Consider the following 10456-nt stretch of genomic DNA (forward strand, 5'->3'; position numbering starts at 1 on the left):
TTCTGTTTCCCTGCCTTTCTTTTGTCACATGATGGAAGTGTTACTTAAAAAAAATAAATCCTTTCTTTCAAACCAGGGGTCTGAAACTCCAGCTAGACGCCGGTTAGCTTAGCATTGCACAAAATTTGAAAGCACCAGGAAAACACACAAGTTCAGTTCAGTACAGGTTTATTTATGCAGCACTAAATCACAACAGGACTTTCTACTGAAAGGTAATTTATCCTAAAGAAAATCACCCCTACTTGTGGCTCGTGTATGTGAAGGAATACAATGCAATCTGGCCCTTGAAGCTGCTTTTTTTGTTAGGGGGATTTGTTTGTTGTTCTTCTTTAAAAAGCAAAAAATGATTTAATATGAAGGCAAAATACAAGTTTACATTTGCAGTTTAAAATGAAAGAAACGGCAAAAAGAAAAAAAACAAACACTACATTTTTGGATTTCTGGATGTTTTCTTATTTATTTGTACTACTTTAGCACTAAAGTGGCCGGCAGGGACCCACAGCTCATTTAAGATTGAGTCCCTGTTACAAACCAATGCTTTAGTTTCTTTTTACTCAAATCTACTGTGACACACACCAGTTTAAATGTTTTTATTTACATGACTACTTTTTTAAAAATCTCCCGTCAAATGGAACAAAACTGTGATGCGCAATACAAACATCAGTTGAACTGAATCCACAACAAGAACAAACAAACTCTATGAAAGAAAAACGGCATATCAGTGAAATCGAGTGGAAACGTTCAGATGGCTACAATTTAAATTCCATAAGAAGCCCATAAACACTGTCACTCCTCTGTGACGCTGGGCTGATCATTGTCAAAAAACTCAGATGTGGATTACTCCAGATGTGAAAGTGAGCACTGACAAATTCTCCCTGTTTGATAAAACTCACAGCAATCACCTGAAGTATTAAAGAAATCTTCTTATGGAATTTGTTGACATGAAATGAAAAACACATCAAACATCCAACACTGCCTTATAAGGAAAGATGATGGAAATCAATCTGTTGGTAGGAAACCGTGACCCTGGTATCAAAGACTATCCACCATAAAGAGACACCTGCAGTACTTCACAGGTTTTTACATATTTTATGGAAATAAACCACAGAGGCTTTAAATAACTACAGGTCATCTGCATGTTGGTCCAGTTCTATCTTTGCATTCACAGTGTTAAATAAACCTTTAAGGCCCAATTCTTGGATGTGTTTCAAATGCACGTTTGACACTTGAGAATACAGATGTAGAAAAATACAATCTACACAATCAAAACTGAACAGCATCACCTCTGTTTTTGTTGGCATTTACGTCTTTTTCTAGTTACCTTTTACAGCAACTGTAACGGCAGTCTCGCTTTTCATACCCCGCTGAGTTTGGCAGGAGATTTACAAGAATCGATCGAGCTTCTCAAGGATTTCATTCCTCATCTTAGGCATGACCTGTGAAATATATTTCCATTATGCATATATGATTAAAAAGACAACATGGTTTAATGTGATCAGGAGGAAGTAAACTTACGTGTCTTTTCAAAGGTTCAGGTTGGACTCTATAAATTGGGGGGGAAACATCTACTGTTTGTCCTCACACACGGAGTTCTGTAAAAAGAAGAAGTCATGCATTTATAAACAGTGCACTGAAACGGTTACACAACCCAGTTTGTCAATATGACGTTCCAGCTAGAAGCCGGTTAGCTTAGCATTGCACAAAATCTGAAAACAACAGGGAAACACGTGAACTAAGCAAACAATGAAGAAAGTTCAGTTCAGTACAGGTTTATTTATACAGCGCTAAATCACAACAAGACTTTCTACTGAAAGGTAATTTATCCTAAAGAAAATCACAGCAAGCACTTGGCGACAGCGGGGAAGGAAAAACTGCCTTTTAACAGGAAGAACCCTCCAATGGAACCAGGCTCAGGGAGGAACAGCCATCAGTACTGAGTTGTTGTATTAGTTAAGAGTGGTTGAGATTTGTATTTATATCTCTTTCTTTGTATTATGTTTTAGTCTCCCCACAGAGTCACACTGAATCTTGTCCTCAAGTCCTTTTTAGGTCACGTCCTATTTTACTTTGACTTTGTGCCTGTTTGATCCTGGTGTTTGCTGGAGTTTGGTTGTTGTTTTGCTTCATGAACTTTGTACACTTGGAGTTACCTCTAATTTTAGACCAGCTAGCATTTTCTTAATAAAGGTATCAGAAAGCAAGACAAAGACAGGGAATTAATGCTTACTTCACAATTTCACTCTCCAAATTAGATCCGATCAGCTCCTGGTTGCAGTTGTGTTTCATCAGCAGAAACTTGGCTGTGGGAAACTTTGGTGCGTCCATCTGTAGCTCATCACTGAAAGACAGATTCACTCAGTCACTTTGGCTAAAAGAGAAAAATGTTGCCTGGCTGCAGTAAAAGTACAGAAGCTCAATAAAGTCAGAGTCATTCGAGGGTTGAGGATTTAGCAGCTGCCCTCGGAGTGTGCTGAACTGAAACAAGTTTGTGTTTTATTACTTAGAAGTTATAAGCTATATTTAACAGTTTGCACCATGTTACTTCTTTGGGACATTTTCTACATACAGCTGGCATCAATCTATAGTCAGTTGCAGATAGTTTCAAATAGAAAGTCAAGAATATCGTGCACGGGCACTGTGACCACCAGCTCTTAATCATCCTTTACATTTAGTGCATTTATTCTCAAGACTGGTTGGTATTAAGTGATTTTACACATGTACGGATCCACGTTCGGAACAGCCAGCTTCTCGTGTCACTGTAACAGCTGAATGTTAAATGTTGTCTCACTCTGTATGTTTGTGGTAATAACTGAAGCACCGACTGATGGGACGCTTTGTGAATGTGGACCAGCTGGTCGCTCCAGTCTCTGCTATGTGCTTCTCTGCGATGTTTCCATCCTGGTATCCTTCACGGGGCGCCATTTTGACTGGTTCAAAGCACCTGAATGAGATCAGGAAGATAAACAACTGAGCAAAACTGTTCACTGTTAGAGGAAGTAGGCAGATGGTTTAGTCTGTAAGAATGTGGAACCACTTCAAACATTCATTACATCTTATGAGCTCCACGAATAATTATAGTTACAGCATAGCATCTAAGTATTTCTGAGATAAAGCTGCGTCCGTCGCATAGAAAGATACAACCATTCATGCTCATCCATGTAGTTATTCATTTAAAAAAAAATACATTTTGTTGGTTTATTAATAATATTTTTTATATGCATGCCCTTTCATTATTATTTAGAATCACCAATTAACCTAACCCCACTAAATGCATGTTTTTGGACACATGGGGAGAACATGCCATCTCCACACAGGAGGACCCAGCCAGTGGAGTCACACTCAGGACATTCCTGCTGTGAGACAACAGTGCTAACCACCACAGCACCGTGCTGCCTGCTGAAACAACAACTGTATTTTTTAGCTTCTTTTTTCTTCTTCTATTTTATGCATTTAACATATTAAATGTAAAAAATAGAAAAAAACAGAGGAGTAACTGAGTAAAGGCAGCTAAGTACTTCACACTGATAGCGTCACACTCACTGACTGCAATGATTCAGAGCAGGGGTGTTAAATATGGGCTGCGGAGGCCAGAACTGCTCTACGAGAGACTACAAGCAAACTAAACAAACAAACTAAAAAAACATAAAAAAAAGTCAACACACAAAATGTCAGTTTCATTTTACACAGATGAATGAAGAGCAGAGTTCTTTGGTCATGCATCAGGTAGAAACAAGTAGAAACTGTTTCATTTTCACTGACAGCACAATTAAGTTCCCACACCTGCTTTCACCCTGGACAACGTTTTCTTCAGACACAAAATTTAAACAGGTGGTCGGAAACATGACTGTCAGTAAACACGAGCCCATACAAAAGCAATTTTATATTCATTTGATATTTTTATATTTATACTTTTATATTTTCATCAGTTGCAAATTGTTATTTCTTAGATGCTCCATTTTTCTCCGTTACATTTATAATTAAAGCTGCAAGAGGCGTTATGAGGGCCCTCGCACCCCGGCGCATCGAGCCACACCCAACACCTACACCCATCACGTCTGATCTGATGTCACATTGATGGAATTCATGCGTAGAACCACGAGCTAAAATTTCATCTTGTTCAATGATGATTATAGTCGTCCCACTAGGTGGCGCTCTAACTATTACTGAGAAATCGCTTATCAAATAATTCTGAGCTTGACTGTCGACCCATGCCTGCGATGTCTGGGAGATACTGGGCATTGTGTTTTTGAGTGACAGCAGATTACTGCTCTTTGGCGATGGATTGAAACTCCACGTGCCGCCATGACCACCCCGTTTCCCTAAACGTAAAAAGCGTCGCAATTTAACATCACAAAGGTCTTTAGAGTCCCTGCACCGGAGATCACGTCATTTTGATGAAATCCCTTGGAGGAGTTCGTCTAAGTATGAGGCCTGAAAAGAGGGGAAAATGTCGCGAAAATGACACTTTAATTTTAAAATGGCTGACTTCCTGTTGGATTTGGGATATTGCTCCAAGAGACTTTTTTGTACATCTTGATATCTCCAATAAGCTTACCAGGTCTCAGACTCATAGATGAAACACAGAGCAGGGGCTGATGTTTTGAAATTTTGTAAGGGGCGCTGTGGAGCCATTTTCCAATATTCCATGAAATGATCACATAATAAGAAAGACTTCATCACATTGGAGGTGTGTGCCAAATTTCAAGAGCTTTTAAACTTTCCAAGCCCCTCTAAAGCTACTTCATCTTCCATCGTGAACCGCGTTGCCACCAGGGTGCGTTGTTCAGTTTAAAGTCACAATTTTCTCACTGAAGCATCATGAGGAACTGATGTTAATATCCACCGCTTTTGAGGTGTACCTGATGAACCTGTAAAAATTAAGTGCAACAAAATAAAAGACATGATATTTCCTGTTGCCACTAGGTGGCGTTCTGCGTATTCCTGACAATGGGCACATCAATCTGTTCAGGGCGGGTCTGACATCATGCCTGTAAAGTCTGGTACTGATCAGCCTGGATTTTATTGAGTTATACTAATTTGTTTTTCACGGCGTGACATCAAAGTTCGCCATGCTGCAGGGGTCACACCCTTTCACAAAAACTCACAGTTTTCATTGTAACCCAAGACCAACTCCTTAAGGCTTTCCTGGAGAAATTTGAGGCTGCAGATGTTACCCATCAATATACTGTACCCCAAAGTGTAAAACATGACACTTCCTGTTCCCAATAGGTGGCGCTCTCCTTGATGTCAAATATGGCAGTTGAAATTTGTTCAGGGCTGGAGCCTTATCATATGTGTGCTCTTTGGTCCAGATCGCACAATGTATGAAAGAATGAGAGGCAATAAGATTTTCATGGCAAATCATCGAAATTCGCTGTGGCGCCACGATCACGCCGTATCCCAAAAACTCAAAAGCTCCGCAATTTAACATGGCCCAGGTGTGTAGTTGACACTGACCAAATATGAAGCTTATACGATCAAATCCCAAGGAGGAGTTCGCAAAAGTACGAGACGTGGAAATGGGAAAAACGGAGCCAAAATGTCACCTTCAATCCAACATGGCGGACTTCCTGTTGTGTTTGCGTCAATGGTCCCACTGACTTTTTGTCCATCACAGCATGATACACGTGTGTGCCAAAATACATTCATGTAGCTCAATCAATGTTTTCGTAGGGCTGCATTTAACAATGCATAGGTGGCACTCCAGAGCCATTTTCCCATGCTCATATGTAAAACCATTAAAATACAAAATATTTCACCAGACCTGACATGTGTGCAAAATTCGCACTCTCACTGCTCGGGCCCTAATAAACTAAAAGATTACATTAAAAAGGTGCCAGTCCAGGTCTGGTTAGGACAAGTGTTAATCCAATTGGCCACGCCCCTAACTTCACTTTCCAGACAGAGAAGTAAAAAAAAAGAACAAAACAAAACAAATAATACTCTTAAAGCGAAGGCTGTCACGGAAACTCGAGCCTAAACTCTCACATAAATTCCATCCATCCCATTCGTGCTTCTTCTAGATAAGATCATTATTTTCCACCTCAGGTTATGTAAAGAATGTCGAGCTCGTGTCTGAAAGGTGCTGAACAATTAAGCGCAGCTTGCCTTTCTTTCCTCTGCTCTCATTTGAATTCCTCATGTTTGTCCAGCTTTAGAAATCAATAATGATTTTCCTATAGCCACAAGAATTTCTACTTTTTTCCCAGCATTTACATTTTCCAATCGCATTGCTGGAAAAAGTTGTCGTCACCATCTTTTGCACAGGTAACACGAACGCCTGGTTGTAGGTTTTTGTCTTTCACCGATACAAAACTCTCTTAGAAGCAACTTTATTCCTAAGTTTTTCCCCTGTTGGCTGCAAGCAGTTGAAAACATTGTGCTTGTTTTAAAACTTTCAGGCAATATCCTTAGAATACCAGTACAAGTCTTGCTTCATAAGCCCAAAATATTTCCACTTGATCTGAAGTCTGAGATCATGGAAAAGCAAGTTGGAGGGCTATCTTTCATATATTATTGTTCTTCTTCTTCTCCTTCTTCTTCTATGTTTTTATTAATCCTTTATTTATCCAGGTAAAAAATCTCATTGAGATTAAAAATCTCATTTCCAAGAGAGACCTGGCATCATGGCAACAAAAGTCACATACCACATAGGTATATAACATTTAAAACAAATACAATACCCCATACAAACATGTGTAAAATATACACATTGTTGTCAGCTGAATTCAATAAAAAAAAGTAAAACCCCAAAACAACATGTCAGTTGTTCAGATTTAGCAAAAAAAATTTCATTATCTTTGTGTCAGTGAAACAACAACTTGGTTTTGATGCATCTTCTTCATTATTTCACAAAATATAAACCAAACAAACAACTAATCAGTCAATAAGGAGAATAACTAACAGATTAACTTCAACTCAGATGGAGCTCTAGTTTGGAGTGTTGTCGTGCAAATTTTGAGTGGATGTGCACCTGTGTAGGTTTTACTTTTAAAGAAATAAGAGAAGCCTGGGAGTGCACCACAGGTCACGAAAAGCTCGTTGAACTGCTGTAATTTAGTGTTCCCACTGAGCAGCAGACAAAACTGAGTTAGCTAGATTACAAAAGGAGCTGCACAGCAAAACTAAGGCAGGTCAGTAAAGCCATCTATGGAAAAGTGGTTCAGGGGTTGATACGCTCCTCTTGTAACCAGAATGTTGCTGGTTCGATCCCCAGCTGTGTTTGTCTTGGTTGTTGTGTCCTTGGGCAAGACATTTCACCTACTGCCCACTGGTGTTGGCCAGAGGGGCTGATGGTGTGATATGGCAGCCTGGCAACTGTAACTTACCTCCACCAGTGTGTGAATGAATAGTGCAACTGTAAAGTGCTTTTAGGGTCTCGAAAAGTGCTATATAAATGCAATCCATTATTATTATTAAAAGAAACCTTGGAAAAGTTACATTTGCTTCATTGTACTCTGGACTCTGAAAGTGGGATCAGGCTATAAAGAGCCAGAGATAAAGAGATTTGATCTTATTTAAGCAAAGAGGGCAGGTGCTGATCCACAATGCCCAACACAAATAACGGCAAAACAGACAAAGCAAAACTGTGGTTCACAAACTTCACCCATTTGTTGCACCACAGAAACTGATGCACATTAGTGCGTAAGATGTTAAAAGTCACAGATTTAGCTGGAAAACATGAGATTTGCAGAAATAATTACTTTCTTTCTTCCTCACACTATCCAGCTCACCCTCTGCTCCGACACAAAAACGGCACATACAACGTGAGACACAACAGATCGGTCAGCATCGTCACACACAGAACAAGGTTTTTCAGCTTCCTCCCCGGCACTGTACGACTGATGGCAAAACAAAAAACACTGAACACTTAAAATAACACAACACTACCTCACTTCAAATGTACATTGGGATTAAGTCACTAACTGATGTTGCAGTATACTCACTGAAACAGATTTGTGTAAATGTGCAATGTTATGCGTGCACTACTAAGAAGTGCATTACCATCCTCTCTGTACAGTGTTTTTGTATATAGTAAACAGTGATTGATCCATTAGTTGCTTTGTTTTTATCTTGTAAAAATGTAACTTGACCCGGAGAGCTCTGCGCAAATGGCAAATAAAAATCTTGAATCTCTGATCCTGTAATTTAACTATAGAACATTTTGATACTCCAAAGTCTGTTTCAGTAGGTTTGAACTTTGCCAGTTTCAAATTGTGTAACATAAACCATCTCATACATACTTATGAGCTCAGGCTTTTGGGCCTTTCTGGGATTTGAAGTGTGGCTGATGATCGAGTTTTAGTAAATCTGGCAATAAAACTAATAATAACAGTTTCATTCTTCTTTCAAAAATGGTTCCTGATAGAGAAGAGAATCACAGGAAGCAAATTTTACGCAAACACACTGTGATACCGCTCTGACTGCAGCATTGTCAGCACTTACCCTCGGTTGTAGTTTGGATTTCAGCTTCTCCTCCGACATCCCAAAGCCAAATCAGAAATGTCCTCAGTTTTCTGCTCTTTTCAACTGGTTCTTTGACACTTGAGATTTTTGATCATTTGCCAAGTTAACTTTGCCACTCCTATAGAACACCTGCACGAAGAGGAATTTCAATCTGGAAAATAGCCAAGTCGCCTCATTTGATAAACCTCACCCTGCGTCACTGAAAACAGGTATGCTGAGTTAGGTAACGAAGTTGTTTGCATCTAATCCTTCAGGCTCATAATAGTGGTGGAAAATGTTACAAATTCTGTTATTTGATATTTAAGCAGTGGAAAATTCATTGTGCACACCAAAATAAATCACAGTTATGATGCAAGCAACTCTATAATATAGTAAATTATTATAATAGATGGTAAGGTTATGGCATGGTACTGAGGGTGACCCAGTGTTTGCACTTATTTAGAAGTTACAAACTACATAAATTACTTACATTTACACTGTAATTTAATGTGTTTTTATAAGGTGCTGTCAATTTTTTTTAGCTTCTTTGCCTCTGAAACACTTTTTAATGAGACGACCTTACAAAGATTTTAAAATGCAATTGAAGGCCCAATTTTCAGGATTTGAACCTCAAAACAAAACTGGTATGAACAACAAAGTATCAATTTATGCTGTTAAGTAATGGAAAACTATAAAGAAATTATGTTCCTACATGCATATGTATACATGCATGTATGGAGTATACAAGCATTCAAATGTATGCATACTGCCTACTCAAATCAGAGAGATTATAAAATTATGATGACTGGTTATACTAATATGATATAAACAAAGAGAAACAAAACAAATTTAACAGTACAATTCAACATTATTGCAAACAACACAGGAAATTAATGTTGAAGAAAATCATTAATTTGGTTATTTGGCAAGTAAGTCAGTGAAACAAGCATTATAATTCTAAATGCACATATAATTTGAGTCCTGCTAGTTTTTACTATCTTGCTCTGTACTAGTTTATAATCATTATTTTCCCCTTTTTGTTTAGTTAAGCTTCTGTCACTCTCTGTGTCAAGTCCTTTGTATTTACTTCATTCATAATCTGGATTTTCTTTCATCAGTTACTTCACATGTTTTATTTTGGAAGGTTATGTTCTTTGTTTCCTCATCTCATTAGTTAGATTCAGCTGTTGTTGGGACGATGACCTCTGTGTGCATTGTTTTACCTCGTCGTGTCACAGCTTTTAACACAGTGGTTCCCAAACTTCAATACAATAGTAAACTGCAATAAATTACAGGTTGCAATAAACTACGTCTTTGAAATCACAGAAAGAAAAAACATCTTTATGGTGTCATTATTTTACAAGTTGGGTTTTGTTCCTGTGTAAGAATATTCAACATTGCTATCAATACATTTTTCAAAAAATGCCTCTCTGTGCAAAATGGGTTTAAAAACATAAACAACTCCCTGAGAAGAAAACAACATTGTTGTGCAAAAATAACAAATTTAATCCTCACATTTTTCAGTGACTGATTTGAGCCTGCCTGTTGCTCCAAATCTTCTCAAACCTGGGTTGCAGTTTTGAGACTGCCACTCTGATTTAATTTTCAATGTCCAGCTTTGATCGATATTTCCTCTTGATTGAAGCCACAGCAGAAAAGCAGAGTAAGTAGGATGTGGCAGAAGGACGGAAGTTTTACCCAGCAGTGGTAATCTTTCTCGACTCCAATCCAAAAAGCAGGCAGAGTCTTTGAATTAAACTGCAGCCTCTTTGATGAATCTGAGATGAGATCAATCAACTGTTCCTCCTACGATGCGCTGATGTCAGCAGGGGTTGAAGGGGCCACGGACCCAGTCGTAGTCTTTGGAATTCCGCAACAGGAAATATCTCTGGAATTGTTTCTGAAGGCCGGACGTGTTGTTTCATGCATGAGATTACTTTCTTCTGCAGTTTCTTGTCTTACATGAATAATTTTAAATTCACAATTGAGTCAACATTTTCACCTTTCACTC

The 10456-nt window shown here is 38.6% G+C and overlaps 1 long non-coding RNA gene across 1 annotated transcript; it reads right to left on the reverse strand.

Annotated features, from left to right (window-relative positions):
• Positions 1 to 440: 440 nt before the first annotated feature.
• Positions 441 to 8488, reverse strand: LOC102196896 (uncharacterized). The gene is made up of 5 exons (XR_312290.1): positions 8446 to 8488; positions 2789 to 2941; positions 2228 to 2338; positions 1516 to 1592; positions 441 to 1436 (listed from the first exon to the last, which is right to left on the reverse strand). It is a non-coding gene; the product is annotated as an uncharacterized LOC102196896 (long non-coding RNA).
• Between the last annotated feature and the right edge of the window lie 1968 nt (positions 8489 to 10456).

This window comes from Pundamilia nyererei, unplaced genomic scaffold (genome assembly GCF_000239375.1).
Source record: "Pundamilia nyererei isolate P.nyererei 1_Seehausen unplaced genomic scaffold, PunNye1.0 scaffold00361, whole genome shotgun sequence".
Lineage (NCBI taxonomy): Eukaryota > Metazoa > Chordata > Actinopteri > Cichliformes > Cichlidae > Pundamilia > Pundamilia nyererei.